Here is a 16,911-nt window from a genome sequence, read left to right on the forward strand (position 1 = left end):
GAGAATTCATGCAGAGGGCAGCCTATGATATTGGGGTGCTGTTGAGAGCTGTGCTCCTGGGTCCTCATGTGGGGTTTAGGCACAGACCCTTAGGGAATTTATTCTTTCTGGTGAGCGGGCAGATGGCTGCATTATGGCTCCAGAATACCCAAGATGGAGGATTGCAGGGGAGGAGTGTGAAGACAGAAGTCTGAAAACCCAAGCTACGGTTAAGCTCAGTGCCGATCACATGTCTGTTCCAATGTACAGCAGTTGTTTCGAGATCTTCAGCACCTGGGCGAGGGTCAGATGTCTGCTCATGCTGGAGTTTGTATCCATGATGGCCAACGAATGGTGGGGTGGCCTCAAGAATTCTTGGAGGTTTTTCCAAGCTGGAGCTTGTGAGCTGCTCCAAACATCAAGGTGTCCTACTGCACGACAGGAGAAGTCCGCCTACAGGGCTCCAGGGTCCCCCATATGGAAGAGTCAATAGCAGAGCTCTCTGAATGGAGTCCTGGGAAGCCCATCTCGCATTACCATTGCAGCTGAGGAACAGGGCAGGCTTGATCCAATAACACTGATTCCAAGTTCCAAGTGATCTGTGTTGAAAGAAATTCTCAGTCTAACGGGTCCCAATGCTGCTTGGTGTCCAGGGAGACCTTAGAATGTGGTGGCAGCTCTTGGGCCATGCAGAATGCTCTATCCTGAGGATTAGACCCAGTACCCAGGAGCCAGGTTTCCTTCTTGGGACAGGAGGTGTTCTCTTGAACGGCTCACGGACCACAGGTTGGACAATATGTTGAATTTCCAGAACAGGCCTCTAGGGAGAGAGGCCAGAAAACCGAAGCTGGGTTCTGATGAGGTTGTAGGGACATGGCAGGTTCAATCTTTGGACTCAGTGCCATTACCCTGCGTGTCATCCTGGAAGTAAGTTCTGAGGCTGTGTCAGGCTGTGCATTTTTTGCAGAGTGGCCTATGAAATTGGGGTGGACTCAGTGGCCTTGCAGATTTCTCTTAATCTGGACGTTTTGGGAAACTGAGTTCGGCGGAGTTTACTTGAGAGAGCAGGCTCAGGGATGTTGTGTGGTTCTCGAGGCCCCATCCTGGAGAGCATGTGGGTCAGGACTTTGGGACCAAAGACTTCAGATACTAACTCGGGTAAGAGTTAGGAGCAAGGTGATGGCAGTCACAATCTACAGACCCTAAGGGAAGCTCCTCGGGATTTGAAATTCAGGTGGCTGGGAGGGAGGAGCACAGGCTTTTCTGTCTGGATTGTGTGTCTAGGATGGCCACAAAATGGAGGTGGCCTTATGGGTCCATGGGATATTCTTCCACTCTGGGGATTCTGCTTGGCACCCAAGAGTTTGATGTCTTTCTGGGGAAGAGGAAAACGCTGTTTCCCATCTCAGGAGTCCTTACCAAACAGGAATTCCAGGGATGGGTTCTGGGTCCAGGCACCTAGAAAACCCAACCAAGACTTCGGTTTTGGGCCTAGGGGCATGACAGGCCCACTCTGTGGGATCCTGGTCTAGCTCCCAAGGGGGCTCTTTGGAAAGGGGTCTCATTCTGAGGGTCACAATGCCTGTTTGTGCCCAGATGCCAATCTTGTGTGGGCGTGGTCTCATGGGCCATACACTTGGCTCCCACTCTGAGGGTCCGACAGCCATCTCAACATTCAGTTTTCTGGCCATGAGGAAGGAGGATTACTCTTTTGTGCTTCAGGGTCCCCTATGGTCAGGAATTTGAGCTAAGTCTGAGACAGGAACCTTAATACCCAGGTTGGTTCAATATGATGGCCTCGGTCCAAGGCTGACCCACCAGCAGGTTATGGGGCCCACTGTCTGGGTGGCTGACAGGAGGTTGGTGATTGGGTTGTGTCAGACAGAGCATTTGTGCAGAGGTCGGCCTATTATATTGGTGTGCCATTTAGGACCATGCAGGAGTAACCTCATGTGGGTTTCTGTGAAGACCCATAGGGCACTTCCTCTTTCTGGTAGGCAGGCAGAAGACTGATTTGTGGCTCCCGAATTCCCAAAATGGAGGGCTTGCAGGTGAGGAGTGTAAGGGCAGAAGCCTGATAGCAGTAGCTACAGTTAAGCTCAGTGCCGAGCAAATTGCTGTTCCGATGTGTAGCGGTTGTTTAGAGATCTCCAGCACCTAAGTACGGGCAAGGGTCAGATCTCTTCTTACAATGGAATTTGTATCTATGATGACCAACAAACGAAATATCCAGCACCTGATAAAGGGTGGATGTCAGATGTTTGCTCACACTGGAGTTTGTGTCTATGATGACCGAGAAATGGAGGAGTGGCGTCAAGAATCCATGGAGGATTCCCCACGCTAATGCATGTGAGATGCTCCAAACAGCAAGATTGCTTTTTCTACTGGACAGGTGGAGTCTCATTTGTTTGCTCCAGGGTCCCCCCTGTGAAAAGTATGGGTAGCAGAGCTCTTCCGCATGGATACCTGGAAAGCACAACTCCATTGACCACTGCAGCTGAGGAACATGACAGGTTCTTTAGGGTGGCTCTGGGGCAAAGTACCAAGGCCTTGAGTTGACATGGAACCTCTTGCAGATGGGTCACAATGCTGGTTTGTTACCAGGTAGATCTTAGAATTTGTTGGTGGCTAAGGTGCCATGCAGGATTCTCCTAACCTGAGGGTTTAACACAGGTCGAAGAGCACGGTTTCCTTCTGAGGACAGGAGATGTAGTGTTGTGTGGCTCAGAGACCACATGTTGTATCATAAGTTCATATTCCAGAACAGGCCTCTGAAGACAGATGCCTGACAACCTAATATATGGTTCCAATGAGGTCCCAGGGACATGATAGGTTCAATCTTCAGACTCAGGACATTTGACTTGGGTGTCTGAGTGGATGTAGGTAATCAGGGTGTCTTGCGTCTAGAGTGGCCTCCAATATAGGTGAGGCCTCAGGGGCCTTGCATGTTTCAACCTACTCTGGAGGGTTTGGGTAACTGTGACAGGCACAATTTCCATGGGGATGGCAGGCACAGTCCTGTGATGTGGCTCCAGAGACCCAATCCTGGAGTGCATGTGAGCCATGGTTTTGGGAGTGAAGTCTGCAAACACAAACTCGGGTTAGGGTTAGTGGCGAGGTTGTCGCAGGGCAATGCATATACGTGGAGGGCTACTCGTCAGGGACAGTAATTTGAGTAACTCGAAGGCAGAAGCATAGGATTTCATATCTGGATTGTGTGTAGAGGATGGCCTTGGAATGCAGTTGTGGTATCATGGGTCCATGGGAGACTTTTCCACTCTAAGGATCCTGGCGGCTCCCAATAGTTTGATGGCTTTTCGGGATAGGAAGAGTGCTATTTTTGATCTGAGGGGTGCCCCAAAACATGGATTCCAGAGACAGGCTCTGGGTCTGGGAGCCTGGAATATCCTACCAAGGATTAGGATTTGGGCCTACGGGCATACCAGGCCTGCAATGCAGGATCCCCGGGGTGCAACTGAGAGGGCTTGTTTGAAAGCATGATCAGGCTGAGTGTCACCATGCATGTTTGTGTGCAGGGGAGCCCTCAGAGAGGGCGTGGTCTTATTGGCCATACAGCTGGTTCCCACTTTGAGGGTTGGACACCCATCGCTACAGTCAGGCTTCCTGCCATGGAAAGAGGAGTTCTCTATTGTGCTTCAGGTTCCCCCATTGGCAGGGTTTCCAGCAAAGTTCTGGGGAAAGGTGCCTGAATACCAAGGATGTGTAGAGATGACGGACTTGGGCCATGGCCGGTCGCACATGCTGGTAATGGGGCCTGCTCACTTGGTGGCTAACAATATGTTGGGGCTCATGCTCTGTCAGACACAGCACTAGTTGCCAGTGCATTCTATAAATCAGGTTTCCCTTGAGGGCTGAGCATATTTATCCTTATGTGGGGTTTCTGGACAGACTCACCAGGCACCTCTTCTTTCTATGGGTAAGTCAGAATGCTGTGCTGTGGCTCCAGAATGCCCTATCATGAGGGCTTGGGGACTAGTAGGTTGACGATGGATTTGTAAACACAAGTTATTGTTCAATTAAGTCCAAAGTAGGAAGCAGTTCCAATGTGCAGTGGCTTATTCGAGATATCCAGCAGCTGAATAAGGGCAGATGTCAGATATTTGGCACACTGAATTTGTGTCTATGATGACCGACAAATGGAGGGTGGCACCAAGAGGTCATGGAGGATTTCCCACGCCAAAGGTTGTGAGATGCTCCTAACAGCAAGGTTTCCTTCTACAGGACAGTTGGAGTCTGGTTTTGTTTGCTCCAGGGTATCCCATGTGGAAAGTATTGGTAGCAGAGACCTCTCACTTGAATGCCTGGAAAGCAAAACTCCATTGATATTTGCAGGTTAAGAACACGACAGTTTCCTTCCGGTGGCTCTGGGACGAAGTATCAGGCCTTGAGATGACAGGAATCTCTTGCAGTTTGGTAACAATGCTGGTTTGTTATGAGGGAGACCTTAGAATGTGTTGTGGCTAATGTGCCATGCAGGATTCTCGTACACAAAGGGTTTGGCACAGGTCAAAGAGCACGGTTTCCTTCCTGGGACAGGAGATGTTCTCTTGCATGGTCCAGGGAAAAGGAGATGTATCCTAACTTGCTATTCCAGAACAGGCCCCTGAGCACAGATGCTTAAATCCTAATCTAGGGTTCTAATACAGTTCTAGTGGCATGTCAGGTTCAATCTTCTGACTCAAGACCATTGAATTGGCTGTCTGTCTGGATGTAGGTGATCAGGGTGTTTCATACTGTGCATTTGCGTCCAGAGTGGGCACCAATATGGGGGTTGGCTCAGGGGCCTTGCAGGTTTCTCCTAATCTGGAAGGCTTGGGCAACTGTGACAGGCATAATTTCCTCGGTGATAGCAGCACATTCCTGTAGTGTGGCTCCAGAGACCCCATCCTGTTGGGCATGCGATCCCTGGTTTTGGGAGAGAAATCTGCAAACACAAATTCAGGTTAGGGTTAGTGATGTGGTGGTGGCAGGCCTAATGTGTAGACCTGGAGGGCAGCTCATTAGGAACCATAATTGGGGTGACGAGAAGGGGGTAGCACAGGCTTTTCTATCAGGATTTTGTGTCCATGATGGCCTCGGAATGCAGGTGTGTTCTCTTGGGTCCATGGGACACTTTTCTGGCCTAAGGAACCTAGCGGCTCGCCATAGTTTGCTGGCATTTTCGGGGAAGAGAAGAATGCACTTTTCCATCTTAGGGGCGCCTCATAACAGGGATTCCAGAGATGGGCTCTGGGTCTGGGCGCCTGGAAAAGCCCACCAAGTGTTATGATTTGGGCCTAGGGGTGTAACGGAACTGCAATGCAGGATCCTGGTGGTGTAACTGAGAGGGCTTGTTTGAAAGCTTGAAGAAGGGCCTGGTTATTCTGCCCAGAAACTCCCCATGAAAATCAATCTACTCGGCCCTCGTGGGAACCCCTATTTATACTTTTTCCTGGACAGTAGTGTTTTGTCTGACAGTGCCTGAGCCCTGACTTCGTGTCAGTGACCCAGAGTGCGGGCTCCATATCCAGCATGTGAGACCAGCCATGGCCCAGGGCCGTCATCTCTACCCATCCTTGGTATTCATGCAACTGTCCAGACATTTGCTGAAATCCCTACCAATGGGGGAGCCTGAAGCACAATAGAGAACTCCTTGTTCCATATGGCAGGAATCCTGACTATTGGGATAGGTGTCAAACCCTCAGAATGGGAACCAGCAGCATGGCCAAGGAAACCACGCCCACTCCTGGGGGCCGCCCTGAACACAAGCAGGCACTGTGACCCTCAGTCTGAGCATGCTTTCAAACAAAAGCTCTCAGTTGCAACTCAAGGATCCGACATTGCATGACTGGTACTCTCCTAGGCCCAAATCCTAACTCTTAGTGGGATTTTCCATGCGCCCATTCCCAGAGTCCATCACTGGAATTCCTGTTTTGGGGCACCCCTAAGATGGAAAACAGCACTCTTCACTTCCCTTAGAAAGCAACCAAACTATTGGGAGCCACCAGGATCCTTCAGAGAAAAAAATCTTCCATGGACCCATGAGACAACACCTGCATTCCGATGCCATACTGGACACACAATCCAGATACAAAAGCCTGTGCTACCGCCTTTGAGTCACCCTATTTACAGTTCCAGGCGAGCTCCCCTACAGAACTACACATTGGGTGTGTGATCACCTCGCCATTAACCCTAAACCACGTTTGTGTTTGATGACTTCTCTCCCAAAACCATAGCTCACATGCCCTCCAGGATGGGATCTCTGGAGCCATACCACAGGAAAGTTCCTGCCATCCCCAAGGAAACTGTGTCCGTCACCGTTGCCCTAACCCTACAGATTAGGAGAAACCTGTAAGTCCCCTGAGCCCAGTCCAATATTGGAGGCCGCTCTGGATGCAAATGCGCAGTCTGAAGCATCCTGATCACCTCCATCAAGGCAGTTACCCATGTCAATGGTCCTGAGTCAGATGATTGAATCTGACATGCCCCTAGGACCTCATTGCAAGCCTAGATTAGTTTTTCAGGCATTTCACCTCAGAGGCCTATTCTGTAATACCAATATGATAAAACATATGGTCCCTGAGACCCACAATAGAATATCTCCTGTCCCCAGACGGAATCTGTGCACTTTGACTTGTGTCAAACCTCAGGGTATATGAATTCTTCACAGCCCCTTAGCCACCAGCACATTCTAAGATATCCCTGGTAACAAACCAGCATTTTGACCCATCTTTATGAGATTCCATGTCACATCAATTCCTTGGTAATTTGCCCCAGAGCCACCAAAATTAACCTTCCATGTCTCTAAGCTGAAATGGTCAGTGGAGGTGTGCTTTCCAGGCATCCATGTGGGAGTGTTGTGCTACCCAGTCTTTCCCAATGTGGGAACCTGAAGCAAGCACACCAGACTGCCACTGACCCTTAAAAGGGAACCTTCTGTTTGGAGCATCTCAGAAGCACCAGCGTGAGAAGTCCTCCATGGATTCTTGACACAACCCCTCCATTTGTCAGTCATCATAGACAAAAACTCCAGCGTGAGCAAACATCTGGCATCCGCCCTTATTTAGGTTCTGGATTTTCATTTCACCATTGCACACTGGAACTGTGTTTCGCTTGACACTGAATTTAACCATAGCTTGGGTTGAGAATTCCATTCTCAGCGTCCTGGTCCGCAAGCCCTCTTGAGAGGGAAATCAGCAACAAAGCAACATTCTGCATTCCCAATAGAAAGAAATAGGGCCTGGTGAATCTGCCCAAAAACTCCACATGAGGATCAATCTGCTTGGTGCTCGAGGGAACCTTGATTTATATGCTGTCCTGGGCGGAGGAGTCAAGATGGCAGAGAAGTAGCAGGCTGAGACTACCTCAGCTAGCAGGAGATCAGCTAGAGAGCTTATCTAAAGATTGCAAACACCTGCAAATCCATCGGCAGATCGAGGAGAAGAAGAACAGCAATTCTAGAAACAGAAAAACAACCACTTTCTGAAAGGTAGGACTGGCGGAGAAGTGAATCCAAAGCGACGGGAAGATAGACCCCGGGGGGAGGGGTCGGCTCCCGGCAAGCGGCGGAGCAACGGAGCACAAAATCAGGACTTTTAAAAGTCTGTTCCGCTGAGGGACATCGCTCCGGAGGCTAAACCGGGGCGAAGCCCACACAGGGTCGGCGTGACCTCAGGTCCTGCGGGGTCACAGAAGGATCGGGGGTGTCCGAGTGTCGCAGAGCTTGCGGATATTGGAACGGGAAAGCCGGCTGCAGAGACAGAGCCGACAGTGAGCTCGCAGCTCGGAGTTGCCTTGAACCGGCCACAAGCTCGGTGAGCTGGGAGCGCGGCCGGAGGTTGGGCAGACGCGAGTTACTGGGAGCTGTTCGCTGAGGGCGCACAGGGGAGCGGGGCCCCGGGCTCTCGGCTCCTCCGGGCCGGAGACCAGGAGGCCGCCATTTGTATTCCCATCCTCCGGAACTCTACGGAAAGCGCTAAGGGAACAAAAGCTCCTGAAAGCAAAGCGGAGCAGATCACTCAGCCCGGCCCCTGGTAAGGGCGGTGTAATTCCGCCTGGGGCAAAGACACTTGACAATCACTACACCAGGCCCCTCCCCCAGAAGATCAACAAGAAATCCAGGCAAGACCAAGTTCACCTACCAAGGAGTGCAGTTTCAATACCAAGGAGAGAGCAGCAGAATTCCAGAGGAGGAGAAAACAAACCACGGAACTCATGGCTTTCTGCCTGTGATTTTTCAGTCTTGCAGTTAATTTAATTTTTTCTTTTTCATTTTTTTCTCTTCTTCTGCTAAAAATTTTTTATAACTTTTACCCTTTTCTCTTTTAACGTTTTTTAACTAGATTATCTAATATATATATTTTTCTTTTTTATACTTTTGTTTATTCATTTTCTTTTTTTTTATTCTTTTTTTTCTTTTTTTTCTTTCTTTCTTTTTGAACCTTTTTTTATCCCCAAATCAGAAGAGATCCTAATCTCTTCAATCTTTTTTTTCTTAATTCTTTTTTAAATTCTTGATTGAATTTTTAATTCAATCTCTTTTTTTTAATTCTTTTTTTCTTTTTTTTCTTTCTTTCTTTTTGAACCTCTTTTTATCCCCAAATCAGAAGAGTCCCAATCAGAAGAGATTGGGAGATCCCAATCAGAAGAGATTGGGAGATCCCAATCAGAGGAGATCCCTCACCCAATCGTGAGGGGGGAGAAATCCCCCCTCACGATTTGGGATCTCTTCTGATTTGGTTAAAGCATATTTTCCTGGGATTGTTGCCACACTTTTAGTATTTTACTTGCTCCTTCATATACTCTTAGCTGGACAAAATGACAAGGCGGAAAAATTCACAACAAAAAAAAAGAACAAGAGGCAGTACCGAAGGCTAGGGACCTAACCAATACATACATTGGTAATATGTCAGATCTAGAGTTCAAAATGACAATTCTCAAGGTTATAGCCGGGCTTGAAAAAGGCATGGAAGATATTAGAGAAACCCTCTCCAGAGATATAAAAGCCCTTTCTGGAGAAATAAAAGAACTAAAATCTAACCAAGTTGAAATCAAAAAAGCTATTAATGAAGTTCAATCAAAAATGGAGGCTCTCACTGCTAGGATAAATGAGGCAGAAGAAAGAATTAGCGATATAGAAGACCAAATGACAGAGAATAAAGAAGCTGAGCAAAAGAGGGACAAACAGCTACTGGACCATGAGGGGAGAATTCGAGAGATAAGTGACACCATAAGACGAAACAACATTAGAATAATTGGGATTCCAGAAGAAGAAGAAAGAGAGAGGGGAGCAGAAGGTATACTGGAGAGAATTATTGGGGAGAATTTCCCCAATATGACAAAGGGAACGAGTATCAAAATTCAGGAGGTTCAGAGAACGCCCCTCAAAATCAATAAGAATAGGCCCACACCCCGTCACCTAATAGTAAAATTTACAAGCCTTAGTGACAAAGAGAAAATCCTGAAAGCAGCCCGGGAAAAGAAGTCTGTAACATACAATGGTAAAAGTATTAGATTGGCAGCTGACTTATCCACAGAGACCTGGCAGGCCAGAAAGAGCTGGCATGACATTTTCAGAGCACTAAACGAGAAAAACATGCAGCCAAGAATACTATATCCAGCTAGGCTATCATTGAAAAGAGAAGGAGAGATTAAAAGCTTCCAGGACAAACAAAAACTGAAAGAATTTGCAAACACCAAACCAGCTCTACAGGAAATACTGAAAGGGGTCCTCTAAGCAAAGAGAGAGCCTACAAGTGGTAGATCAGAAAGGAACAGAGACAATATACAGTAGCAGTCACCTTACAGGCAATACAATGGCACTAAAATCATATCTCTCAATAGTTACCCTGAATGTTAATGGGCTAAATGCCCCAATCAAAAGACACAGGGTATCAGAATGGATAAAGAAACAAAACCCATCTATATGTTGCCTCCAAGAAACTCATTTTAAACCCGAAGACACCTCCAGACTTAAAGTGAGGGGGTGGAAAAGAATTTACCATGCTAATGGACATCAGAAAAAAGCAGGAGTGGCAATCCTTATATCAGATCAATTAGATTATAAGCCAAAGAGTATAATAAGAGATGAGGAAGGACACTATATCATACTCAAAGGGTCTGTCCAACAAGAAGATCTAACAATTTTAAATATCTATGCCCCCAACGTGGGCGCAGCCAACTATATAAACCAATTAATAACAAAATCAAAGAAACACATCAACAATAATACAATAATAGTAGGGGTCTTTAACACTCCCCTCACTGAAATGGACAGATCATCCAAGCAAAAGATCAACAGGGAAATAAAGGCCTTAAATGATACACTGGATGAGATGGACATCACAGATATATTCAGAACATTTCATCCCAAAGCAACAGAATACACATTCTTCTCTAGTGCACATGGAACATTCTCCAGAATAGATCACATCCTCGGTCCTAAATCAGGACTCAACCGGTATCAAAAGATTGGGATCATTCCCTGCATATTTTCAGACCACAATGCTCTGAAGCTAGAACTCAACCACAAGAGGAAGTTTGGAAAGAACACAAATACATGGAGTCTACACAGCATCCTTCTAAAGAATGAATGGGTCAACCGGGAAATTAAAGAAGAATTGAAAAAAATCATGGAAACAAATGATAATGAAAATACAACGTTTCAAAATCTGTGGGACAAAACAAAGGCAGTCCTGAGAGGAAAATATATAGCGGTACAAGCTTTTCTCAAGAAACAAGAAAGGTCTCAGGTATACAACCTAACCCTACACCTAAAGGAGCTGGAGAAAGAACAAGAAAGAAACCCTAAGCCCAGCAGGAGAAGAGAAATCATAAAGATCAGAGCAGAAATCAATGAAATAGAAACCAAAGAAACAATAGAACAAATCAACCAAACTAGGAGCTGGTTCTTTGAAAGAATTAATAAAATTGATAAACCCTTGGCCAGACTTATCAAAAAGAAAAGAGAAAGGACCCAAATAAATAAAATCATGAATGAAAGAGGAGAGATCACAACTAACACCAAAGAAATACAAACTATTATAAGAACATACTATGAGCAACTCTACGCCAACAAATTTGACAATCTGGAAGAAATGGATGCATTCCTAGAAACATATAAACTACCAAAATTGAACCAGGAAGAAATAGAAAGCCTGAACAGACCCATAACCAGTAAGGAGATTGAAACAGTCATTAAAAATCTCCAAACAAACAAAAGCCCAGGGCCAGATGGCTTCCCGGGGGAATTCTAACAATCATTTAAAGAGGAACTAATTCCTATTCTCCTGAAACTGTTCCAAAAAATAGAAATGGAAGGAAAACTCCCAAACTCATTTTATGAGGCCAGCATCACCTTGATCCCAAAACCAGACAAGGATCCCATCAAAAAAGAGAGCTATAGACCAATATCCTTGATGAACACAGATGCAAAAATTCTCACCAAAATACTAGCCAATAGGATTCAACAGTACATTAAAAGGATTATTCACCACGACCAAGTCGGATTTATCCCAGGGCTGCAAGGTTGGTTCAACATCCGCAAATCAGACAATGTGATACAACACATCAATAAAAGAAAGAACAAGAACCATATGATACTCTCAATAGATGCTGAAAAAGCATTTGACAAAGTACAGCATCCCTTCCTGATCAAAACCCTTCAAAGTGTAGGGATAGAGGGCACATACCTCAATATCATCAAAGCCATCTATGAAAAACCCACTACAAATATCATTCTCAATGGAGAAAAACTGAAAGCTTTTCCACTAAGGTCAGGAACACGGCAGGGATGTCCATTATCACCACTGCTATTCAACATAGTACTAGAAGTCCTAGCCTCAGCAATCAGACAACAAAAGGAAATTAAAGGCATCCAAATCGGCAAAGAAGAAGTCAAATTATCACTCTTCGCAGATGATATGATACTCTATGTGGAAAACCCAAAAGACTCCACTCCAAAACTGCTAGAACTTATACAGGAATTCAGTAAAGTGTCAGGATATAAGATCAATGCACAGAAATCAGTTGCACTTCTCTACACCAACAACAAGACAGAAGAAAGAGAAATTAAGGAGTCAATCCCATTTACAATTGCACCCCAAACCATAAGATACCTAGGAATAAACCTAACCAAAAAGGCTAAGAATCTATACTCAGAAAACTATAAAGTACTCATGAAAGAAATTGAGGAAGACACAAAGAAATGGAAAAATATTCCATGCTGCTGGATTGGAAGAATAAATATTGTGAAAATGTCTATGCTACCTAAAGCAATCTACACATTTAATGCAATTCCTATCAAAGTACCATCCATCTTTTTCAAAGAAATGGAACAAATAATTTTAAAATTTATATGGAACCAGAAAAGACCTCGAATAGCCAAAGGGATATTGAAAAACAAAGCCAAAGTTGGTGGCATCACAATTCCGGACTTCAAGCTTTATTACAAAGCTGTCATCATCAAGACAGCATGGTACTGGCACAAAAACAGACACATAGACCAATGGAACAGAATAGAGAGCCCAGAAATAGACATTCAACTCTATGGTCAAATAATCTTCGACAAAGCAGGAAAGAATGTCCAATGGAAAAAAGACAGCCTCTTCAATAAATGGTGTTGGGAAAATTGGACAGCCACGTGCAGAAAAATGAAATTGGACCATTTCCTTACACCACACACAAAAATAGATTCAAAATGGATTAAGGACCTCAATGTGAGAAAGGAATCCATCAAAATCCTTGAGGAGAACACAGGCAGCTACCTCTTCGACCTCAGCCGCAGCAACATCTTCCTAGGAACATCGCCAAAGGCAAGGGAAGCAAGGGCAAAAATGAACTTTTGGGATTTCATCAAAATCAAAAGCTTTTGCACAGCAAAGGAAACAGTCAACAAAACCAAAAGACAACTGACAGAATGGGAGAAGATATTTGCAAACGACATATCAGATAAAGGACTAGTGTCCAAAATCTATAAAGAACTTAACAAACTCAACACCCAAAAAACAAATAATCCAATCAAGAAATGGGCAGAGGACATGAACAGACGTTTCTGCCAAGAAGACATCCAGATGGCCAACAGACACATGAAAAAGTGCTCCATATCACTCGGCATCAGGGAAATACAAATCAAAACCACAATGAGATATCACCTCACACCAGTCAGAATGGCTAAAATCAACAGGTCAGGAAATGACAGATGCTGGCGAGGATGCAGAGAAAGGGGAACCCTCCTACACTGTTGGTGGGAATGCAAGCTGGTGCAACCACTCTGGAAAACAGCATGGAGGTTCCTCAAAATGTTGAAAATAGAACTGCCCTATGACCCAGCAATTGCACTACTGGGAATTTACCCTAAAGATACAAACGTAGTGATCCAAAGGGGCACATGCACCCGAATGTTTATAGCAGCAATGTCCACAATAGCCAAACTATGGAAAGAACCTAGATGTCCATCAACAGATGAATGGATCAAGAAGATGTGGTATATATACACAATGGAATACTATGCATCCATCAAAAGAAATGAAATCTTGCCATTTGCGACAACATGGATAGAACTAGAGCGTATCATGCTTAGCGAAATAAGTCAAGCGGAGAAAGACAACTATCATATGATCTCCCTGATATGAGGGAGTGGTGATGCAACATGGGGGCTTAAGTGGGTAGGAGAAGAATCCATGAAACAAGATGGGATAGGGAGGGAGACAAACCATAAGTGACTCTTAATCTCACGAAACAGACTGTGGGTTGCTGGGGGGAGGGGGGTTGGGGGAAGGGGGGAAGGTTATGGGCATTGGGGAGGGTATGTGCTTTTGGGTAATTTGGAAGGGGAGATGAACCATGAGAGACTATGGACTCTGAAAAACAGTCTGAGGGGTTTGAAGTGGTGGGGGGGTGGGAGGTTGGGGTACCAGGTGGTGGGTATTATACAGGGCACAGCTTGCATGGAGCACTGGGTGTGGTGAAAAAATAATGAATACTGTTTTTCTGAAAATAAATAAATTGGAAAAAATAAAGAAAAAAATATACGCTGTCCTGGGCACTAGTTCTGTGTCTGACAGAGCCTGAACCAAGACCTAGTTTCAGCCACCCAGAGATATGATCCCATATCCAGCATGTGAGATCGGCCAGGGCCCAAGTCCATCAACTCTATCCATCCTAGGTATTCAGGCATCTGTCCCCAGACCTTTGCTGGAATCCTTGCCAATGAAGGGAACCTGAAGCACAACAGAGAACTCTTCCTTCCCCATGGCAGGAATCCTGGCTGTTGGGATGGCTGTCCAACCTCAAAGTGGGCGCTGGCTGCATGGCCAAGGAGATTATGCCCACTCATGAGGGCCGCCCTGGGCACAAGCAGGCAATGTGAACCTCAGCCTGAGCATGCTTTAAAACAAGCCCTCTCAGTTGACCCAAAAGTATCCCGCATTGCAGACCTAGGTATTCCCCTTGGCCCAGATCTTAACACTTAGTGGGATTATCCAGGAGCCCAGACCCAGAGCCAGTCTCTGGAATTCCCTATTTTGGGGAACCTCCAAGATGGAAAATACACTCTTCCCTTTCCCGAGAAAGCCACCAAACTATTGGGAACCACCAGGTAATTTAGAAAGGAAAAACCTCCATGGACCCATTAGATCACACCTGCATTCTGTGGCCATCCTGGACACACAATGCAGATACAAAAGCCTGTGCTACTCCCTTCGAGGCATCTAATTTACAATTCCTGACGAGTTGCTTTCCAAGTCTATGCATTGGGCCTGCAATCACCTCGCACTAACCCTAACCCGAGTTTGTGTTTGCAAACTTTTCTCCAAATACCTTGGCTTACATGGCCTCCAGGTTGTGGTATCTGGAGCCACACCTAACGACTATGCCTGCCTTCCTCAAAGAAACTGTGCCCTCACTGTTGCCCAAAATCTCTAGATTAGGAGAAACCTGCAAGGCCCCTGAGCCCACCTCAATATTAGAGGCCACTCTGGACTCAAATTCACAGTCTGAAAAACCCTGATCACCTCCATCCAGGCAGACACCCTAATCAATGATCCTGAGTCTGAAGATTGAAACTGACTTGCCCCGAAAACTTCATTGGAACACTAGATTGGTTTTTCAGGTATCTGTCCTCAGAGGCCTGTTCTGGAATACCAAGTTATGATACAACGTGTTGTCCCTGAGCCACAGAACAGAACATCTCCCGAAGCCAGAAGGAAGCCGTGCTTGTGGACCTGTGTCAAACCCTCAGGGTAGATGAATCCTACATGGCCCCTTAGCAACGAGCACATTCTATGATCTCCCTGGTAACAAATCAGCATTGTGACCCATCTTCATGAGACTCCATGTCAACTCAAGGTCTTGATACTTCACCCCAGAGCCACCAGAACGAACCTGCAATGTTCCTCAACTGCAATGGTCAATGTAGTGTGCTTTCTAGGCATCCATGCGAAAATGATCTGCTACACAAACTTTCCACATGGAGAAACCTGAACAAACAAATCAGACTCCTCCTGTCCGGTAGAAAGAAACTTTGATGTTTGGAGCATCTCACAAGCCCCAGGGTGGGAAATCCTCCATGGCCTCTTGACGCCACCACTCCATTGGTCGGTCATCATAGACACAACCTCCAGCCTGAGCAAACATCTGACAATACGCCCATACTCAGGTGCTGATATTGGAATCAGCCGATGTACACTGGAATTGCCTTTCAATTCGCACTGAATATAACCCTAGCTTCGGATTACAAATCCATCCTCACCTTACTGATCTGCAAGCCCTCTTGATAGGGAATTCTGGAGCCACAACACAGCATTCTGCCTTCCCCATAGAAAGAAGAAGGACCTGGTGAGTCTGCCCAGAAACTGCACATGAGATCAATCCACTCAGCCCATGAGGGAACCCTGATTTCTAGTTTGCCCTGGCCACTAGTGTTGTGGCTGACAGAGCCTGAGTCCCGACCTCGTGTCAGCTACCCAGAGGGCAGAGCCCATATCCAGCATGTGAGACCAGCGATGGCCCATGTCCGTCATCTCTACCCATCCATGGTATTCAGGCATCTGTCCCCTAGACCTTTGCTGGAATCCCTACCAATGGGGGAACCTGAAGCACAGTAGAGAACTCCTCCTTCACCATGACAGGAATCCTGGCTTTGGAATGGGTGTCCAACCCTCAGAATGGGATCCTGTTGCATGGGCAATAACACCACACCCACTCCTGAGGTCTTCCTGGGCACAAGCAGGCCTTGTGACCCTCAACATGAGCATGCTTTCAAACAAATGTTCTCAGTTGCACCTCTAGGACCCGCACTACAGATCTGGTACACCCCTAGGCCCAAATCCTAACACTTAGTGGGATTTTCAATTTGCCCAGATCAAAGTCTGTCTCTGGAATCCCTGTCCTGTGGCACCCCTAAGATGGAAAACAGCACTCTTCCTTTCCCTGAGAAAGCCACCAAACTATTGGGACCCGACAGGATCTTTAAGAGGAAAAATCTACCATGGACCCATGAGACCACACCTACATTCCAAGGCCATCCTGGAAATTCAATCCAGATACAATAGTCTGTGCTACGCCTTCCAGTCACCTGATTTACAGTTCCTGACTTGCTGCCCTCCAGGTCTATCCATTGGGCTTGGAATCACCATGCCGCTAAGCCTAACCCGAGTTTGTGTTGGCAGAATTCACTCCTAAAACCATGGTTCACTTGCCCTCCAGGATGGGGTCTCTGGAGACACACCAAAGGACTGTGCCTGCCATCCCCAAGGAAACTATGCCCGTCAAAGTTGCCAAAACCCTCCAGATAAGGAGTAAACTGCAAGGACCATGAGCACACCTCAATATTGGATGCCACTGTGGATGCAAACGTGCAGTCTGAAATACCCTGATCACCTCCATCCAGGCAGACACCAGAGTCAATGGTCCTGAGTCAGAAGATTGAACCTG

The sequence above is a fragment of the Neovison vison genome, chromosome 7 (genome assembly GCF_020171115.1).
Source record: "Neovison vison isolate M4711 chromosome 7, ASM_NN_V1, whole genome shotgun sequence".
NCBI lineage: Eukaryota > Metazoa > Chordata > Mammalia > Carnivora > Mustelidae > Neogale > Neogale vison.